The sequence below is a fragment of the Balaenoptera physalus genome (assembly GCF_965194825.1).
Source record: "Balaenoptera physalus genome assembly, chromosome: 16".
NCBI classification, from domain to species: Eukaryota; Metazoa; Chordata; class Mammalia; order Artiodactyla; family Balaenopteridae; genus Balaenoptera; species Balaenoptera physalus.
The window spans coordinates 82,934,728-82,952,982 of NC_138898.1; the positions used below are offsets into that span (position 1 = coordinate 82,934,728).

At 56.4% G+C, this 18,255-nt stretch overlaps 1 protein-coding gene across 4 annotated transcripts in view; it reads right to left on the bottom strand.

Annotated features, from left to right (window-relative positions):
- Positions 1-18,249, bottom strand: part of CLIP2 (CAP-Gly domain containing linker protein 2) — a 77,385-nt gene extending 59,136 nt beyond the window's left edge. For 2 of the 4 annotated variants that reach the window (XM_082432302.1, XM_082432299.1), the window contains exon 1: positions 17,899-18,248. The gene's annotated coding sequence lies outside the window, so the exon portion shown is untranslated. Of the gene's footprint in view, positions 1-7,587; positions 7,736-17,898 lie in introns of all 4 variants that reach the window. The other 2 variants (XM_082432300.1, XM_082432301.1) reach the window with 2 other exon arrangements.
- Between the last annotated feature and the right edge of the window lie 6 nt (positions 18,250-18,255).

An 18,255-nucleotide genomic window follows, 5' to 3' on the forward strand; every position in this document is an offset into this window, starting at 1 on the left:
GCTGGTGTTTGACAAAGGGGACTCCTGAGAGGGGAAGCCCCCAATCTCCATGGTGATCAGCTCAAGTCACTTGCAACCAAAGAAGTTCTGACTAATACAGAAGCCAACCCACAATGCTCACAGCAGGAATATGTGTCCCCAGGTGACAGAAAGATGGGACTGGCTGCAGGGGAGTTGGGGGAGAGGCAGAAAGGACAGGCCCACATCCCCTACTCCCCCACTGTCTTGTGTGCACACCCTCTCTTGTACTAGGTATTCATGTAGGGCTCACCATAGGCCAGGCCCTGTCCTGCCCCAGAGCCGCAGGCAGGATGCGTCCTCCACCTAGGGGAGCACACTGTCCAGTGGGGAGAGGGGATGCAGAGCACCGCGGACGGACAGAGGATTCTGGGAGAAAGCGTCACCCCCTCAGGACCTCGGGAACAGGGGAAACCAGTGCCTTCTGGACATTAAACTCATGCAGTAGGGGAATGCCACACCCTTTGCCCGTCCAGCCGTATCCTTATCCCACTCATGGTCACAGAATATTATTCCTTTTTAGAGAACCCTTTTCTCTTTTCTTGATCCATATGACTTATATGAGCTGACCCCCCATCCCCACACCTCGAGTGGACACATGACCCAGGCCTGGCCAGAGCCCCATGGTTAGCTGAAGGAAGATCATGGGACCCAAGGAGCATCAGGGCCTGGATTCTGGCTGGAACCTTTAGGAGAAGGTGCTCTTCTGGCTCTGGGGCTGCCTAGGTGTGGGATGAAAGCCAGGAGCTGCAGGATTACCCCACAGAAGAGACCGCCAGGGAACAACGCCAACACAGAGAAAGCAGGGCTAAGTCCCAGGATTTGGAGGGCCTGGATCCAGCTGAACCTGAAGCTGGTCACTTGAGCCCTTCACTTACATCAGCCAACAAATCCTGACACACACAGGCATTGTTGTGTCTTTTTACCTAATTCTCTTTGAGGGACGCTGTCACTTGCAACCAAAGAAGTTCTGACTAATACAGAAGCCAACCCACAATGCTCACAGCAGGAATATGGGTGCCCAGAAAGGCTCCCAGGCCAGCAGGATGAGCCAACAACACTATTACCGTCCTGGCATAGCCATGGGAAGGATGAGCTCCTCAAACAGGGTGGTTAGACATAAGAGCAAAGGAAAATGAGCTCCTGCAAGGCACAAAGTAGTGGCACCTACATGCCCAGGTGAGCTGATGGGAGTATGAGGCATGCCTGCCAGCCTTGGCCTGCCCCCCAGAGTCCGCCAAATCCAACATTCTAATCCCCTGACCAACTCCCTGACACCCCAGGAATTCTGGAGCCCAGGAGTCGCTCGCTGTCAGGCTTGGGTCAAGCTATAAATCATATATCTAATAAAGGTCATTTATTCACCAACATATAAAGAACCCTCACAACTTACTAATAAGACCTAATAAAAAAATGAACAAAAGATTTGAATACTCATTTCACCAATGAAGATACGTAAACAGCAATAAGCACGTGAAAAGATGACCTACATCATTAGTCACAAGGGCAATGTGGATCAAAGCCACAATGCGATACCACTTCACGCAGATTAGAAAGGCTAAAATGAGAAAAACTGACAATACCAAGTGCTGATGAGGATGTGGAGCAATCAGGACAGATTGCTGGTGGAAATGAAAAACGGTGCAACCCCATTGGAAACCAGTTTGACAGTTGCATAAAAAGTTAAATATATACCTACCGTATGACCCAACCACCCAAGAGAAATAAAAGCATATATCCGTACAAACATTTGTAAAAAAAAAAAATGTTCATAGTGACGTTCTTCACAATAGCAAAAACATGGAAACAACCCAAATGTCCATCAACTGGTGAATATATGAACACAAGGTTCATCTAGACGATAGTACACAGTTGTCCCTTGGTATCCTTGGGGAACTGGTTCAGGATCCCTGTGGTTACCCAAATCCAAGGATGCTCAAGTCCCTCATATAAAATGGTATAGTGCAGTCAGCCCTCCGTATCTGCAACTGCAGAACCCAACTGTTGATATTTGCAACAATATGGATTAACCTCTAAAAACATTATACTAAGTGAAAGAAACCAGACACAGAAGACTACAAGTAGTTTGATTCCACTTATTTGAAATTTCAAAACTATAGACACAGAAAGCAGATCAGCAGTTGCCAGGGGTTGAGAGCAGGGACTGACTTCAAACAGGCACGAGAGAACTTTCTGGGTGGTAGAAATGTTCTAACACTGGATTGTGGTGATGGCTGCATACCTGTATGTTTATACTAAAAGTCATCAAACTGTACACTTAAAATGCATAGATTTAATAATGTGTAAATTAGATCTCAACTTAAAAAAAAAAATTCAATAAAAAATGAAATCCTTGGACTTCCCTGGTGGCACAGTGGTTAAGAATCCCCCTGCCAATGCAGGTCATACGGGTTCGAGCCCTGGTCTGGGAAGATCCCACATGCTGCGGAGCAACTAAGCCGATGTACCACAACTACTGAGCCTGAGCTCTAGAGCCCGCATGACACAACTACTGAAGCCCGCGCACCTAGAGCCCACACTCCACAACAAGAGAAGCCACCACAATGAGAAGCCCGCGCACCTCAACGAAGAGTAGCCCCCGCTCGCCGCAACTAGAGAAAGCCTGTGTGCAGCAACGAAGGCCCAACGCAGCCAAAAAAAAAAAAAAAAAAAAAAGAAATCCCTGAAGGCTCCCCCTAGTAGTGCGATGGCCTTCAAGGCCCTCCTCAACACCTCCAAGGCCCTCCCTCACCCACTACACTCCAGCCACACTAGCTCACACTAAGCACACTCCAGTCTCAGGGCCTTTGCACATGCTGTTCCCTCTGCCTGGAATGCTTTTCCTTCAAATATCCAGTGTGTTGCTCATCTCCTCCAAGTATCTGCTCCAATGTCTCCTTCTAAGATTACAACCCCTCTCCAGCCCTCCCCTGCTTTGTTTTTCTCTATTGCACAAGGACAAGACTTGAGTCTGTTTACTGTGGTATCCTTAGCACTGATGGGATGCCTGGTGCCTATAGGTGCTCAGGAAATCACTTGAATGGATGAATGATGCTGGCTTATGGGGATGAGAGGCCCGGGAGGCCCCCCTCACCTCCTCAGGGCCCAGCCCGCAGGACTGAGTTGATTGTAGTGATCAGCCCAGCTGGCCGTCTGACATCACAGCTTTTCATGCAGCTGGTCTAGACTCCTCACTAGCCCACGTGCCCTCTGAGACAGGGACCAGGCGTCATAACTGTGTCCAGCATTGGAGGCTCCCCAACCAGCCTTGCTGCCGATGACCCTGCATTTCCTCACCACTCGCCTGACAGTCTCCCACCTCCCAGACTCTGCCTGTGCCTTTTCTCCCACCTGCTTCACTTCACCTATTCCAACCACATATGGAACACTTAGCTCGATGCCTCCTCCTCCAGGAAGTCTCCCAGGACCTTTGACCCAGAGACCTCAGGATCACACACTGAGCCAAGGAGAGAGGATACCGTTCTCCTACCTTCATCATGCCTCCTGGGAGCCCACGGGTAACCCCAGGTGGGGCTACGGTCTCCTCTCTGAGAACCCAGCCCCAGCATGGCGCCTGGCACAGAGCTTGTGATTCGGAAACCCCGTATGAGAGCACACATGCTACGGCCCAGAGGACAAAGGCCTTCAAGGCCACAAATCCCCAGGGACACTGTTCTCACGGGAGGCTTCTGGAGACTCTCACACTCACCCTCCTGCCCTCCCAGACCCTGATGACCCAGCGGCGTCCAGCGTGAGGAACCTATTGTGTGCCAGGCCTTACACCCTGATGAGGCGGTGGTCACCTTACAGGAGGAACACCCGATGCTCAAGAAAGTGCGGGATCGAGCCCAAAGTCACACGTGGCTCAGCAGCTGGGCTGGAACCAGACCCAGGTCTAGCCCTCCGCCTCCCTACACTGCCTGGCCCAGGCCTGGAATAACATTTGTGAGACCCCTGGCCTCTGGGGAGAGCGCCCACGTGCCTCACGGACAAAGGAGACCAGAGGAGCTGGCGGGAGAGAGAAGAACCAAGGCTGCATTACTTGGCCCACCCCAGTCCCACCCCTGCTCCCGTGCAGGCCTCCGGTGCTGGGGGAGCACAGGGAAGGGGAGATGGAGAGGAGAATGGTGAACAGGAAGAGGGGGAGGGGCTCCTTTATGACTCAGCCCTGCTTGTGGGACAGAGGAAGAGAGGGGTTTCTTGGAAAAAGCTGGGACGTGGGGATAAGCTGGCCTCTGGCCACACTGCAGCCGATGGGGGAGGCCTGGGAGGAAGTAGATTTCAGTCTCATGGAGTCCAAACCCCAGACCCACCACGAGTGGCTGTGGGACCCTGGCTCAGCACGAACCTCAGTGTCATCACCTGTAAAATGGGGGGGGGAAAGCACTGCTGCTGCGTGGGGAGCACGGATGAGCGAGTCCGAGGAGACAGCCCCACGAATGTCCCTCTGTGCCCAGCACGCAGGCTGTGTGGAAATGGCAGCATCACTACGATCTGGTCTCTATTACGTTCTCCAAAGGCCCGGGATGCACACCCCGCCTCCCCCAGGGAGCCGGGGCCCCGACGAGGCGGGAGTGGGAGAGGCGAGCAAGGGCGGGTGGCGTTCAGACCAACAGGCCCCCTTTGTGCCGCCCTCAATTACCATTTACCAAAGACAAACCCGGGCTGCATTTCAGGGTTTCCATTTCAGCTGCCCTGGGGGTGGCGGGCTGCAGCTTCGGGGGTGGGGGGCGGGGGGGATGAGGCCCAAGAACTTTCCACCAATCAGCGGCCCAGGGTGCGGCCCCGACAGCAGGGGGAAAGATGCCAACTAGGACAGTGGAAAGCCCATGTCCTTGTGCCAGCGTCGCCCAGAGGGCATGGGAGGCGGGCACCAGGAAGCAGGCTCCCAGGACCAGACCTCAGCTCAGAGACCTCGGCCAAGAGCCACACCCTGGGCTCTCTTGTTGCCCAGCAGAGGCAGCTCTCCGGGGGGCTGCTCCTCCTCCCCAGCCCAGGGGTCCCAGCAGTTGGGGTGCCCATGCTCCCCCCACCTCCTGAGCCTGTGACCCATGTGCCGGGCCACATGGTAGCCAGGGATGGACTTAGTGTGGCCCCTGCCCACTCACCGCAAGCCCAAAGGGTCCAGACCACAGCAGCGCCACGGGGCGAAGGAGGTGGGAGGAGGAGGGCTGTAACCGGGAGCACGGGGTGGGGGGCTGGGTCCAGGCTGGGGAAACGGCGGGGCACAGACTCCGCTCTGCCAGGTCAACCAAACAGCTAAGGATTTAGACTGCCTAAAATGTGCAGGGGGTGGCTATCCAGAGACTGAAAGGGACCCCTGGCGGGGGGAGGGGGTCTCCCAATCGTGCCCAGGCATCAGGCTGAGGGGATGAGAAGCCACGGAGGACATCAAGCAAAGGATCCGGCAGATCGGATGAGCATTTCAGCAAAACCTCTGGGAGCCAATGAGGATGACGGGGGTGCTGTGACAGACAGGGACTCCAGAGGCCTGAGCTGAGACAGAGGCAGGGGCTGGAGGGGACAGAGCGGGGACAGATGCCGAGCAGGTGACAAGTACTGGTGGAGGAGGGCAGGTGGGAGGGAGGCAGGGCTGAGGATGGCAGAAGGCAGGAGAACCTCTCAACACCTGGAGGGACCTGGGAGCAGGAAGGGGCCAGGGTGGGGAGCTCATCTGGGGACAGTCTGGGTGTGAAGTGACTGAGGCCTGGGGCGCCCACCTGGTGTGTAGTATATGGGGCTGGAGGCAGAGAAGAAAGGGACCAGAGGGCACCGACCTGACAGCACCCTGATGACAGCCGGGCCAGCTTTCCAGGAGAGGATGTTGTTAGGCTGGAGAGCAGCTGGGCCTCCCCAGTCATCAGGGAAATGCAAATCCAAGCTGCAAGGAGATCCCGTTTCCCACCCAATCAGATGGGCGAAAAGTCAAAAAGCCAGGTGATACCAAGTTGCTAGAAAGGCCTCGGGGAAAGGGCCGGTGGGCCAAGGGCTGGGCGAAGGGCGGGCACAGCCTGGGGGAGCAGTGCAGGTGCAGTGGAGACTCAGCCGGGGACCTTGGCCGAGAGTCCTGGAGGCGCCTACACGGGGCTTATCCACAGCATCCCGTGCAACAGCCAAGAAATGCAGTTTCGGGGATGGGAACGGGGCTGGGGTCGGGCAACTGGGGCTTCATTTCTATTTGTAAGATTTGCTTCTTCCTCCTCCTCTTCTTTTTTTTCTTTTAGGCCGTGCCAAATGGCATGTGGGATCCTAGCTCCCCAACCAGGGAAGGGATCAAACCTGCCCCCCCTGCACTGGAAGCGCGGAGTCTTGACCGCTGGACCGCCAGGGAAGTCCCGAGATTTGCTCAAGTCCTGCAGGCTGTACATGGGAGTTCACTGTGCCCTGTCTATTCTTTTTGAGTGCCTAAAATATTTCAGAACATTTTTTAAGTAAAAAAAATTTAAAGACAGACACCAGGGGAGGCGGAGAGGAAACAGTTCCTCCCCTCCCCATGCACACCCACCAAGAGGAATGGGGGGCAGGCCCCAAACAGAGTGAACCCCATGGGTGCTGACCGCCAGGCTCCCAAAGGCGGACCCCTATGTGGGCGTGGCGTGGGCCCCCCAGCTGCCCCACGGGGCATCCCAACACTCCCGCCTGCAATAGAAACCCAGTGCTACCCCAACCCGCATATCCAGCAGGGGCCCCAAGGGCGAGTGTGACCACCGTCCCCGTGAGCCTCAGCCCAGCCGGCACCCACTGCTTGTCCCATCCTGCTTGGAAAAGAGGCCCATTTTGTTCGCATGCGACTGAGGTTCAGGGAATTTCACCCAGTGGTGAAGCGAGAATCCCCACGTGCAAGCAGAGAGCAGAGCAGAGCTGGGAGAGCCCCCTCCCTGCGAGTCCTGCCAGCTCACACCAGCTGCCCCTCAGGCCTGGGAGAGCGGAGGAGACGGCGCCTGTCTGCCCGCGCCCCAGCCCCCCACCCACCCCTGCTCTCCCCCGGTCAGTGAGGCCGCGGGGCGGGCTGCGTGAGCCCAACATTCACACAGGGGCCGGCCAGCAGCGGGAGATGGGACGGGAGACCCCAGGAAGAACGGGGTGGTGGTGGGCCCGGCTTGGGGCCCCGAGTCGCCCTGGGAGTACCCAGGGGCCTGGAGGCCATCCAGAACCAGTGTGGGGAAGGGACCCGGCCAAGCCGGGCTGGGGCAGGAACCCAGGCCACACCAGCTGATATGGCCTCAAGGACGGGGAGGGAGGACGACGCCGGGAAGACGGCAGGGCATGCGTGCCAGCAGCTCGGACATGGAGCGCTGGGGCACCCACGGGGCTGAGCGGGGAAGGGCAGACCGACCTAAGAGCCCCAGTCGACTCCCCACTTCCCTGGCACCTGCCGGGGGAAGACAAGCAGGGGCTGAGGCCGGAAGGCTGGCATCCAGTCCCACACACTCACCATCCTACCATCCTCACGGCCTCTGAGCTCAGGGCTGTGGTTCTTACTTTGTAAAGTCAGCTGGTATCTTCCGTGTCCTGCCCACCCCCGGGGTGACTGCAGAGCCCTGGGAAGGGCCACCCTGTCAGTCCTACCTGAGCTGGACACACTGGGGTGTGGCCATCCTCCCCTCGAGCTTGGAGTTCAGATCCTGTCTCCCGGCAAAGGGGATCAGGGCTGGGAATTGGTTAGGACTCCGCGCTCTCACTGCCGAGGGCCAGGGTTCGATCCCTGGTCAGGGAACTAAAATCCCATAAGCCATGTGGGGCAGCCAAAAAAAGAAAAATAGAAAAAAAGGATTAGGGCTGTGTCAGGTCTAGGGAGGGAAGGAACATCAATATACTTCCCTGTCTTACCCACACACACATGCACGCACACAGCTGGCATGCTCAGAACCAGGGCACAGCCATGGCCCCAGAACCCACTCCTGGCTGTGTAGCCACCCACAGCCCCAGCAACTGGACATCTGTAGCCCTCCTGCTACTGGCCCAGGACACTGGGCAGGCATCACCCTGGCTCTGCTGGATGGGGTCCCCTATCAGGCCCAAAAAGAAGGGCTGGGGAACAACACACCTCAAGTTGCCCCCTGACCCACCTTTATTCCCGTTTCACAGAATGGGAAAACTGAGGCCCAGGGCACAGGAGTGAAGCAAACAGGACAGTGAGAGTCAGCTGCCCAAATGAAGAAAACCTGTGCTGGCCAAGAAGGTCCCTGAGACCAGACAGAGTCAGAGGCCCAAGGAGGGGAGGGGCCTGCTGAGGTCACCCAGAGATCAGGGGAACAGGAAGGAACGGGCTCTGGTATCCTGCCTTCCAGGCCAGGATGCTGACCCAGTCATCTTTCACTGATGCCTCCTTCACTTCTGGTTTCCATGGCAGCCCCATCCAACACATCCAGGCCAGGGCAGCTGCAGGAAAGTCACCCCCATCTCCTGGGTTCTCCTCCCCAACCCAGCCTGCTGGGGTGGAATTTGCACACGCAACTAAAAATTACCCCTGAGCAAAGGAGAGTCTTTACAATAAGTGGTGCTGGATCAAATGGACAGCCATGTGGGAAAAAAATCATGCTCCCTTCTGCGGCTGGCAGAGTAATGGCCCCATCCCCAGTACTTGTGAACATGTCAGTTTACGTGGCAAAAGGGAATTAAGGTTGCAGAGAGAACAGTTGCTAATCAGCTGACCAGAGAGAAGAAGATTATTCTGAATTGTCCAGGCAGACTCAATGTAATCACAAGGGTCCTTATATGTGGAAGGGGGGCGGCAGGAGAGAGAGAAGCAAAGAGATGGCAGCCTGCAAAGGAACCGGTCCAACATTGCTGGCTTTGAGGATGGAGGCAGGGGCCAACAGCCAAAGGATGCGGGAGGCCTCTAGAAGCTGGAAGAGGCTTCTAGAAACAGATTTTTCCTTAGAGCCTCTAGAAGGAACGCAGCCCTGCTGACATCCTGCTTTTAGCCTGGTGAGATCCATTTCAGACTTCTGACCTCCAGAAGTGTAAGATAATACATTTATGTTGTTTTAAACCACTAAGTCTGTGGTCATTTGTTATAGTAGCCACAGGAAACTAATACACTTACTTCACATCGTACACAACAATCAACTCCAGATGGAGAGCAGATCTAAATGTGAAAGGTAAAACAATACAGTTTTTAGAAGTAGACATGAAAGAAGATCTGCCTTAACACTGGAGCAGGCAAAGATTTCAACCCAGGAAGTGCTGAAAATAAGGGAAAAGATGGATAAACTGGACAATATTTAGAGCTTCCGTGCATCAAATGATACCAATGGGGGTGGGTGGGGAGGGAGAGAGAGAAAGAATTTGTAATTCCTGTATTGTACAAAGGATTCCTATTCAGAATATGTAAATAACTCCAAAAATCGAGTTAGAAAAATCAGCAAAAGACTTGAACAGGCACTTCACCAAAAAAAAAAGGGGGGGTGGGTAATCAAAAGACCAATAAACAAGTGAAAAGATGTTCACCTTCATTAGCCATCATGACAACACTGCATCCACCGGAATGTATAAAATGAAACACGGACCACACCAAGTGTTGGTGAGGATGTGGAATACCCAGAACGCTCATGCACTGCTAGTAGGAGTGGAAACTGGGGTAAGCAATGTGGAAAACAGTCTGGCATTACACACTACAGCTGAGCATGACCCAGCAATCCCACTCCTAGCTATGCCACCACGGAAAAGTGCACATACACGCACCAAAAGATATGGACTATTCTTAATACTCCCGAACTGAAAATAACCCAAATTATCCCTCCATCAGAATGAGTAAATAAGTGGTGGTTTATTCACACAATGGAATAAAGCACAGCAATGAGAATGTACAAACTATCAGTACAGCCAAATGCAACAATATGTATGAACCTTGTGAATCCTGAGTGAAAGAAGGCAGATGTAAAAGTGCTTAGAGTGTGACTGTATGCTTCCATTTAAAAAGAAGTTCAGGACTTCCTTGGTGGTGCAGTGGTTAGGAATCCGCCTGCCAATGCAGGGAACATGGGTTCAAGCCCTGGTCCGGGAAGATCCCACATGTCATGGAGCAACTAAGCCTGTGCACCACAACTACTGAGCCTGCGCTATAGAGTCCGCGAGCCACAACTACGGAGCCTGAGTGCCACAGCTACTGAAGCCTGTGCGCCTACAGCCCAAGCTCCGCAACAAGAGAAGCCACAGCAATGAGAAGCCTGCGCACCGCAACGAAGAGTAGCCCCAGCTCGCCACAACTAGAGAAAGCCTGTGCGCAGCAACGAAGACCCAACGCAGCCAAAAATAAAAATAAATAAATTAAATTAAATTAAAAAAATAAAAATAAAAAAAAAGAAGTTCAAAGGCAGGCAAAATTTATTAATGGTGCTAGAAATCAGGGAAGGGGGTCACGCTTGGGTGACCTGGAGAAGGGATGAACCAGGCAGGGGGCCATGGTTACCAGCAGGGCCAGCCAGGGCTGCTGACGGAGGGGAAAGAAGGGGGGGAGGAGGGGCAGAACTTAGTGGTCCCAGGGGTGAGGTCAGTCGCTAACAAGCTCTCAAAGTCAGTGTTTTCTTTTACTGCTTCCAGAAAGGCACTCCCCACCTCAATGCCCCCCAGCCACCAAATTCTGGCGGAGTGCCACCGCCACCCCATGCACACTCTGTCACATCTGCAGGCCTTTGCACACGCTGTTCCCTCTGCTAGAATACCCTTCCTCTCATTCGCTGGCATAATCCCTAGCCTCTCTCACTGAGAGCAGCTTTAAAAGGCAGGTTCTTTGCATATCTTGTTGGTTTCAGGACTCGCGGTACCTAGGACAGCGCCCAGCACATAGAGAAGCTCAAAAGATGTCTAAGGAACACATGAATGAATTAAATGCACTCCTCTGCCTCCATCATCCTTCCCATGTTGACTTGGAGGCCCACAATAGCTTGTCACACCCCATGGCCACACTCACCAGTCGGCTTGGAGCGATCTTTGGAAAGGACAGAGAGGACTAACTCACATTCTTCTGAATCCCAGCACCGAGCACACCCGACACAGAGCCAGTGCTCACCAGTGGATCCAACAAACAAAGAATCAGGTAGTGAGCTCCCTGTCTCTGGAGGGAATCAAGGAGAGACCGGGGCCTGCTCTCAGGGTGGGTTCCTGCTGCCCTGAGAGGCTCTCATGAGCTTGCACAGCTATCATTACTGTCAGCAACATTAATCAGAACCTGCTGAGCCCCGCCCCACGCCCCCAGGGCTGGTCCACTGCAGCAGTGCTCTTCACTGCGCCTGACTCTGAACCTGTGCGGTGTGCTGGGTGTGGCGGTTCAGAGGGGATGAGGCTCTATCCCCTGCCAAGCTGCTTCAGCCCAAGGAATTCCCAGACCAGTAACATTTGCTCTGCTGCAGGCATGTCGGAGCCCTTTACAGATATTAACCTGTTCAGTCTTCACAGCAGCCCTGTGAGGAAGATACTGTTGGGAGCTCTACTAACAGGGAAACTGAGGCCCAGAGCTGGCAAGTCGCTTGCCCGGGATGACACACTGAGCAGCGGCAGGTGGGAATCGAACTCAGGCCCTCTGGCCACGGAGTTCACTTTTTTTTTTTAAATTAATTTACTAATTTATTTTTATTTTTGGCTGCATTGGGTTTTCTTCATTGCTGGGCATGGGCTTTCTCTAGTTGCGGCGAGTGGGGGCTACTCTTAGTTGCGGTGCGCAGGCTTCTCATTGCGGTGGCTTCCCTTGTTGTGGAGCACGGGCTCTAGGCGCGCGGGCTTCAGTAGTTGCGGCTCACGGGCTTAGTTGCTCCGCGGCATGTGGGATCTTCCCTGACCAGGGCTCGAACCCATGTCCCCTGCATTGGCAGGCAGATTCTTAACCACTGTGCCACCAGGGAAGTCCTGGAGTTCACGTTCTTAACCACTGCTCTTTACTTCCTCAGAACTGGGACCAATGCTCCTCCAGGCACAGGGTTGCAGGAACAAGGGAACAGATTTAAGCAGGAGGTCATGAGGCTGCCCCACGGCCCTGGGTGACAAGGCCGTGGTCCGCAGCACCTCTGCCAGCTGTCCTGGCCCCCACCCGCCTCTGGCCTGTTTCCTGGGACCCCTCCCACCCAGCACCCTGATTCCAGCTTCCCTGAACTTCTCATTGCTCCTGAAGACACCCCAGCCCATCACCTGCTCTGCTGGAATGCCTTCACCCCTCTTCTGCCCCTTAGCCAAGTCCGGGAGCCAAGTGGGTGTGTCCGGAGCTCTCTGCACACCCCTGTATCACAGCCCCTGAGGCCTCCTAGCAGGATGGGGATTCTCCAGCAGGGACCAGTCTGGCTCCTGGCTCACGAGGTCTCACCCACCCCTGGAGCCCATTAGGCCCTCATGGAGGGGGCTGGCTACGAGCATCAGCCCCAGCTCTTGGCTCCCACAGCTGTTGGTAAGGACCCTCCAGGAGGATTAGAAAGATCAGAAGGTGGCCGCCTTCTTCCCCCCCACAGCCCCCCCCCCATTCTAGACGTTGCTTCACGGGGACCCTACCCCAGAACCAGGACCACGCTGTCCAGCCCCTCCCTGGAGCTGCTGCCTCTCACTCAGGCTTTCATGTTATATATAGCAGCGGCTTACACGAGACAATGTGACAATGCGAAGACACTCCAAACTCCTTATCCCCCTCGATCCAGCTGCTAGAAAGCTCAGAGTCAAATTACCGCCGATAGAAGGTGCCGAAGCTCCTCCAGCTTCATCTGATGTTTGCTACCCAGGGTTTCTCCTTGCTCTGATTTTCTCACATCCTTTTCATCTCGTTATACCGCATTTATCTTTGTACGTCACCTCAAGTCCTTTCTGGAATCGGACAAAGAACACACGAGACCCTTTCAGATGCCTTCCCTCCTCTGCTCGGAGTTCCCAGTGCCCAGCTGAACAGGAAAGAAGCTGAATGTGAGCTGATTGAGCGAACTTACAAGCAGATGAAGTTATGCAGGGAACAGTCTACAGCAGAAAAGGGAACAGCAAGAGCGGAGTCAGGATACAAGGTAGAAAAAAAAAACCCAAAAAAAACAAATCGGAAAACACCAAATGTCATTCCCTCCTTCATCGCAGGGTCCGACAACCAGATGCCCGACTTCACAGTGGACTTGGAAGAATGGTGGGCTCCACGCTGAACACCCCCACCGGACACTCGACACCCTGCCGCCCAAACTTCTCCTTCACTTTTCTCTCCCTGTGCCCATACGGAAGGCACTCCCTGTCTACCCAAGTCCACCCATCCTTCAGGACGCGGCCCAGTCCTTTTCCCCCGAGAGCCTCCTCAGCCATCCCACCCACCCCGTGCCCTGCCTGAGCAACCCTCGCTGGGACTTGAGCCACTCCCGGGGCAATGACCCCACTGGGCAGGGAGGCTCTTCTGCTCTGGCCTTAAAATGTTCCTCAAAGATGCTGATGTCGTTTACACTTTCAGGAAGGGGGCTGATGTCTTCCTAATTCAGCAAAAGCTCCTCAAAGGCAGGGTCCAAAACTAAGGTGTACTGTGTTCCCCACACACCGAGGGGCTGGCTTCCGCCCAGCCATCACCCGCTCTCACCCTCGATGCTGCAGGTTGGAGGGCAGGACTGGGGCACCCCGGGGAGGAGATAGGTGCAAGCAGGAGCAGTTCAGCCCTGGACACCACAGGGTCACCTCCTTAGGGAGGAGAGATGAGAAAACCAGGCCCTCGTTGTGAGCCTCAAATTCCCCCCTCTCAGGGTAAAGAGGCCAAAAAGGCACAGATGGAAGTGAATGAGGAGCGAGTGTATCTCTGGGCTGCAGCTGGAGTCAAAGGTAGGTTCCAGGGATGGAGCCAGAGCTACTCCGTGAAGACAGAATCCGGTAAGTGCACGAGGCCCCAGATTTATGTCTTGTTAATAAAAACCACCTGATATGCTCTACTTTCTATTCAGAGGGGTAATATTTCATTATCATTTTGAAGCGTTTCCTCTGAAAACTTGAGTTCTGTGTTACTGTTTCTGTGAGCCTGGCAGCGCAGCCCAGAGGAAGGAGTGGTGGGACAGGGTGGGTCCCCTGCCAGCAATCGCCACCCGCCCCCGCCAGTTCCCAGGCGCCGAAGGGAGAGCACATCCTCTGCCCCTGAGCCCGGGGCAGGGCGGGGGAGGGGGCGGGAGGCCTGCGGTGGGCTGCCAGGGACGGTGAGGCCACCACTCACCCGTTCTCCCCCAGCACACACCCCGCGTCATAACTGCAGCTGACACTGTACCAGCTGTGCCCAGCACTGGCTCCCACCCCCAGCCCCAGAGACCACGTGGCCTGCCCCCGATCAGCGGAGGGGATGGGGTGGGCGCCCTCACCCAGGCTGGGCCCATACAGCTCTCAGGCACCCAGAGACAGAGGGGAGTGCCCCTGGGTGGTCCTGGAGCCTCAAGCTGAAGCCACCATTCAGGGCGGCCACGCCAGCAACCCAGAGAGAGCAGCCTACAGGGAGAGGAGAAGGGAGAGAGGCACTGGGAGAGGATGAGAAAATGAAACCACAGTCCAGAGAGAGGAAAGTCGGAGGAGGGGCTGCCTGCCAGCTTCCCGGGTCCTGGGGGAGCCAGGCCGAGCCAGGCCGCCTGCAACTGTTTCCTGCAAAGTTCCTTTCCTCTCAACTCCCCTTTCACTTAACCTAATTGGAGGCGGTTCCTGTTCCCTGCGAAGACATGTGTCAGGGCCCTCCCCCCTCTTCCAGCTCAGGGCCAGGCCTGCCCATCAAGCCAGGGTCACTGGTCAGTTTATAAAAGGTGAGGCCTGTCTGGGTAGAGCCTTGCTGGGAAGGCAGGGCACAGCCAGCTGGGGGTGGGCCCTGAGAGCCAGATAGTGTCTGGACTTAGTACTTGAGCCAGTGGGGTGGAGGTGTTTGAGGAAAGCACGGCCAAAACCTCGCTTTCGGAAAATGAACCAGGTAAGTAGGTGAGTGGGGTGGGGGAAGGAAGCAGGTCTCCCAAGCACACAGTAGGTGTTTAACAAATGTGTGGAGGGTAAACAGGGAAACCTCTCCACATCTTAATTTCCTCATCCGTAAAATGGAGGCGATGGTATCAAGATACCCACAAACTAATACAGGCACTCAGAGCTTCAAACAGTTCCTGGCAGAGTAAGCATTCAATATGCATTGGGTTTGTTTTTTTTTTTAACCAACACGAAGGCTGACATTCTCCCCAAGGACCACCGGGCAGGTGCTTTGGTCTGAATGTGTCCCCCCCCACCCCACTTCATAGGTTGAAATCCTACCCCCCCAGGGAGACAGTATTAGGAGGTGGGGCCTTTGGGGGGTGATTAGGTCATGAGGGTGCATCCCTCATGAATGGGATTAGTGCCCTTGTAAAAGAGACCCCAGAGAGCTCCCGAGCCCCTTCCACCACGTGAGCATACAAAAATAAGTGCGACTCGGAAGAGGGTCCTCACCCAACCGTGCTGGCATGCTGCTCTCAGACTTCCAGCCTCCAGAGCTGTGAGAAATAAATGTGTTGTTGATAAGCCATCCAGTCCTAATATTTTGTTAGAACAGCTCAGACTAAGATAGCAGGGAACCAGGAGGGGTGAAGAACGCAGCTTCTCTCCTCTGGGTGTTGAAGCAGAGGTAGGGTAGATGGCATCAAGAGGGCAGGATCAATCTTTAGGGTGGCAAGGCCAGGGAGGAAAGGTCAAGAGAAAACTGTCCCCCACATCGTGGACCAGAGCAGAAGGAGCAAGGATGGCCAGGGCTGTGGGGATGGTGGTCTTCCCATCACCAAGGGAGGCTGGACCAGAGCAGAGAAAACAGCCCAGGGAGGAGGCTGCATTGAAGCAGAGAACAGCAGGGCCTTGGGCAGGGCTAAAGGCAGGACTACCTGACAATGCACAAACAGCTGGGGAGGGGATGGGCCACTCGTGGGTGTGGATGGAGGCTGGAGGGCCACCTAGTACAGCAGCGACAACAAACACCGGGCATTCTCTCCATCACAGTACACACTTTGCATACATTCATCCATTCAATTCCCTCAACAACCCTAAAAGGTAGATACCTTAAGTATCCTCATTTTATAGATGGGGAAATTGAGGCAGAGAGAGGTATAGTGACTTGTCTGAGGTCACACAGCTAGTAAGTGGCAGGGCTGGGCTTTGAACCCAGGCTGTCAGGCTCCAGCATCCAAACTCTTAATCGCCAGAGTGGACAGCAGATGCTGAAAAGGCTTTAGTGCCTCTGTGGGTGGCACCCCTTGGGATTTCAGGCTCTGGATAAAAATTTCAGGCACCTCCTTCCCAGCCTGCTGGCTGCACCTGGGGGCTTATGGGTACAAAGTCCTGTGTGCTGAGGCTCCCCCCAGGTCTCCTCCGCCAGACTCTTCTGCCTTTGAAACCCCTCTCCGTCCCATCCCCCTCCACCTGTCCCAGAGCCTGTATCCCGACACCCCTCCCAGGCCAGGCACTGCAGATGCCAATGCATCCGGGGCTTTTGGAGAAGGGCGTCTAAGGAGCCCCACATGGGAGAGTAGGAGGGACAGAACAATCCCTTCCCTCAACAGAACCTCCCTTGCCTTAAACCTCATGCCCCAGTCACCCAAATCCTTTGCTGCTCCTCTCAGCCACCAGCCACCAGGTCTCCTGCCTCCTTTTCTGACTCCTGTCCCCTGCCAATGCTCTTTCCCCTCCCTCAAGCCCCCTGTGGCATCCTGACAGCAAACTTCTACAGTGAGCTCTATCAAGCTCCCTGCTCCACCCCATCCTCCAGGTGTCCCTCCTCTGTGCTCCCAGCTCCCCCATCACTGCACTCGTCAAAGGCTGCTGGGCTGTGCTCCGTGGGAGCAGCGAGGCTCCAGTCCTGTGTACCTGTCAGCCCCTGGCAGTGCGGGGCCAGGTGACAGCAGCTGGATGAATGAAGGGCTCATTGTTTACATTACAACTGGTTGGGAGTCTTGCCCCACGTGGTACTCCCTGCACCCTCCCGCTCCTCTGCCCACAACCCTAAGCCAGCACCACCCCCACTAGCCTCCCAGGGCATCTTACAGGGGGGAGGGCAGCCCCCCCCATATTGGACTCCCACTTCTCACCCATAAGGGAGAGGCGGCATCTCAGAGGTTGGGGGATTCGCAGCTGGGTGTGTGACTCCCCACAAGGTGCCCGCTCCTATCCAGGGTGGGGCTGGGACTTGCATGGCACTGCCCAGTGGGCACCCGCCCCGCCCAGGCCCTGCCTGAAGGACCTAAACGGGAGGGCCCTGGAGGCCCAGCGAAGCATCCTCCGCGCGGCCACGGCCCCTCCCTGTGGGGAGGGCAGAAAATGTGCTGCCTCACCAGCCATGAGCGCCAGCTTGGAGGGGGGGCACCCCTGCGGAAAGCCGCCCCACCCCAGTCTCCCCCTGTCCCCCTCCGCCATGCACTTCAACCAAGTTGTGCAAAGGGCATTGGCCAGGCGACCCCAGCCAGCGGAGCGGGGGCTCCATGTCCTCCCAGATCCTGGGGCTGCGTAGCCGCGCCCACCAGGCTCACCCCACCACCACCCTCACACCACCCCCTCCGCCGGGCCTGTGAGCCCAGAGCCCCGCGGCGCGTCCAGCCGCCCAGCGCTGCCCTTGGGAGGAGGAACGGGCGGCTCCCCAGTATATGTGCCGAAGCCCCGTTGCGGGCACCGAGGGTGCCGGTGATGCCTTCACCGAGGGGACCCGCAGCCCGGGAAGGGTCCGCCAACACCAGCAGCGCCCCCTCCTCGCCTGCAGGCGACGGGGAAGTTGGGGGTGCACCCAGGACCAGCTCCCGCTCACGCCCACCCGCCAGCCCCCGACCCTTAGACCTCCCCCACGCCCCGACAATGCCTGCGGGCCGGCCGCCCCGCTTCGGACCAGGCCGGGGCTACCGCGGCCTCCCGCGTCCCTCGGTCCTTTGTTGCCCATCGAGCCCCCTCCCTCGGGGTCCCTCCGGCTGCTCCTACCTTCGCCCTTCCAGCATCAGGCTGAGCGACGGGTGTCCGGGGACCCGGCCCCCTCCTCTCCCGGCCCGGGCGCCGCGGGGACAGAGGATGCTGCGGCCCCTCCCCGCGCGTCGCTGCCCACCGGCTGCAGCCCCTCCTGGCGCCCGGGGCTCCGCGTTCGCGCTCCGGGGCCGGGCCTCGCGCCGCGTGTGCGGCCGGCCAGGCGGCGGCGAGAAGGCGGGAGGCGCTGACCCTGGCAGCCCCGGCCGCCGCTGACCCTAGCAGCCACGGCCGCCGCCTGCGCTCCCGGTGGCCGAGCGGAGCGGAGCTGAGCGGGAGCGGAGCGAGCGGCCGGGCTCCAGAAGGGAACAAAAGGGG